Genomic DNA, 3406 nt, shown 5'->3' on the forward strand with positions numbered 1-3406 from the left:
AATCGAAATAAAGAACATATTTACTAAAAATCACTAAATATAAAATGAAAACTATATTGTCATAAGAAATCATTATTTAGGACCCGACCACAAATAAGAATTTTATCAATCACTAATCCATAATGAATATTATGTATATGTGTCTCCTCTTTTTTCTCTATGTAATAGACATGTTTTTATCTTTTTTCTTTCTCTCACTAGAAGTCCATATTATGAATTGAATGTTATGTTTTTCTTCTACTTAATTGAATGTGTGATATGATTTTCTCCCCCTTTCTCCCTCTCCTCTTAAGACTATTGGAATGCAATTTTACATTTGCTCCATCTTCAACACTAAATCAATCTCTCACCCGGTGATTCCATGTTACCAGCCTCTCAAGCAACCCATTTCAATTGGACTGTGGAGAACCAAGTTTTTTCTTATTATCTGAAAACAAGAAATAGCAGATCTGGTAGATACACGAAGAACATTGATTATTCGAAGGGATTCACGAGGGTGGTAAAATTTATGTAAAGGGTACTTTCATGTGTTTATTACCTTTCTCCTAAAGAAAGAGAGAACAGAGTAAAAATAAATTAGTTAGAAGAGACATCCAGTCATATTGATTATTAATTTTTATCTTTAAAGAAAATCAAATTTCTGGAAAAAATAACATGTGATTATTTAGTGTTTTTAAGGTTGGATACATACTAATTATTAGTGCTATCCCACTTTAAAACCAATAACTTGTGATTTTTTAAACCAAATCAAAATATTGTTAATGGATTTGAATATATTTTGCATAATTCTTATTTTATTTTGCAAATATACCACAAATTTAATGTACAATTAATAAGTTTATAAAAATAATTTGATATGTAGATAAAGGTTTGATCATAAATAATAATGGAAGAAAAGATATTATAACCACCTTTTGCCTCTCTTCTTTATGGAATCGTATCCGGTATTGAACTCTCAAATACTAGAAGGTAAAGATAAACATGATTTTCTTATTTTTTCCAATTTTTAAAAAAAGTTGGACCCTTAAATATTTGTAACTACCACATATTAGAATTTGAATCCAATACTAGACTCTCTAGTGTGTGAGAGAATCCCAGCCCCTCTTGTTAGAATTTATGACAATTTGTGGGTCACAAATATAATTCTATAATTGTGTTATGACCATTATTTTAATTAGCCAAAATACAAAATGATCTTCAAGAATTAATTTGGTGGCTAAGGGCATATGTGTCATGAAATAATATAAGTGTAGATACCTTCAGGCAATTTCTGATTTGATGAAGGGACTGAATCAGAATTATTGCAACTTAAGTAGTAACCGCTTCAGGGTTACTTTTATGGGTATTGGTCCTCATTTGTAGAGCAATAGGTTTTGGTGAGTAACTGATGAGACAAAGGTGTGTTAAGACAAGGACTTGTCTATAAGGAAAACATACCATTCAGAATTGCATCAAGAGGAAACACAACACTCTAGCTTTTGAGCTTTCTCATTCCCCTCTAGAGAATCATAAGGAAAACCATCAGGCGCTCTAACATCTGGAAGATCATCACACCCTCATACCTTCGAGATTCCAAATGACTAATCAAGGTATGTTCTTCCTCTTCACCATGAAATCAATTGGGGTTTCTTCGGTCTGGATCGTGGTTGTTCCATTTGGGTTTATGTATGGGCATAAATATTGTGTTAACGGAACAGAGCCATGATCATTAGGATTTCCGCATTCAATCTAAGGATTATAGATGGAGAAATTTTCCAACAAGAGGTATCAGAGCCACCCTAATTTGATTCATGTGTGAAATTAGGTTTCTTGTTTTTCCTCCCCAAAATCTGGATTGATTTAGGGTTTTGGTGTTTTATTTATGCCATGGATCAATTAGGATAGAAATTGATTGTTTTCCATGTATATATGTATAAATACGAAATGAATTAATGTCTTTCTAGTGTTTTCTTGAATTTTTGGGTGATCTTTCGGAGAAGAACGATGCAGAAATCGCAACGTTCGTGTTCTGTCACGAAGCTTTCGCCCAAGCGAGTGCTGAATAGAAGCATTGGCTTCTATTGCGCTCAAGCGAGAGCGCCTCGCCCAAGCGAGAGCTGAACAGAAGCATTGGCTTCTATTGCGCTCAAGCGAGAGTACCTCGCTCAAGCGAGGGTTCCTCGCCCAAGCGAGAACTGAACAAAAGCTTTATCTTCTATTGAGCCCAAGCGAGAGTATAACAGAAGCATTGGCTTCTATTGCGCTCAAGCGAGAGTACGCTCGCCCAAGTGAGGGTTCCTCTCCCAAGCAAGAACTGAATAGAAGCTTTGTCTTCTATTGAGCCCAAGCGAGAGTTCCTCACCCAAGCGAGAGTTCAATAAGATTTATGGGGCTTTGGTATCTTTGTGCATTGACTTTAATTGTTATTTGGTTGTTCATTAAGTTGTCTGTTATTTCAAGTGAGCCAATTGAAGTGAAATGTCGCCAAAGTGACCCCTTTCGTGGATATAACTCACGAGGAATATTGGATGTAAGTGTGTTTGATTATTCATGCGAGTATTGACTGGCCCAAAGAAAAGTTAATATTTGGCTGAAGATCATACACACTTGTGATGATAAACATGTTATAATTATAAATTTTTATACATGTGATTGATGAATCAATCCAAAGAGGGATTCATCAGTTGACATGCCTTATTATAAATGTTTGATCATTACAACAAGAGTACCACTTGCAGTTAATATCACTGTCCAAAGACTTGATATTAATGGTGCACTAGGTATCTTGATTTGGACAAACCATTGTTTAAGCACATTGATAAATTTAAGTTGTGAGCATATTTTAATATTTTGTCTTTTGTCTGATTCAGCTACATCAATTGCTTTTATAAATGCAAATTTTAATTCGGTTCCAGTCCTTAATGGAGAAAATTTTAAGGACTGGAAAGAGAACATGAAAATTGTTCTTGATTGCATGGATCTGGACTATGCATTAAGGGTAGAGCAACCCCCTTCTCCTTCGGAATTCAGTGCCTCTGAAGAGAGGAAGGATTATGAGAAGTGGGATCGCTCTAATCGCATGAGTCTAATGATTATTAAGCGCGACATTCCAAAGGTCTTTAGGGGTACTATCTCGGATGAGATAAACAGTGCCAAAGCTTTCCTTGCTGAGATTGAAAAATGTTTTGCAAAGAGCGATAAGGCAGAAATAAGTACTCTGTTACAGAACTTGATTTCCATGAGGCAAGGGAATACATTATGGGAATGTCCAACATTGATTCAAAACTTAAGGCCCTTAAGCTTGAGATGTCGGAAGACTTACTCGTACATTTGGTCTTACATTCCCCTCCTATACAATTTAGTCAGTTTAAGATTTCTTATAACTGTCAAATGGAGAAATGGACTCTAAATGAGCTCATTTCATTTT

Source organism: Lupinus angustifolius, chromosome LG08, assembly GCF_001865875.1.
Source record: "Lupinus angustifolius cultivar Tanjil chromosome LG08, LupAngTanjil_v1.0, whole genome shotgun sequence".
Classification (NCBI taxonomy): Eukaryota; Viridiplantae; Streptophyta; class Magnoliopsida; order Fabales; family Fabaceae; genus Lupinus; species Lupinus angustifolius.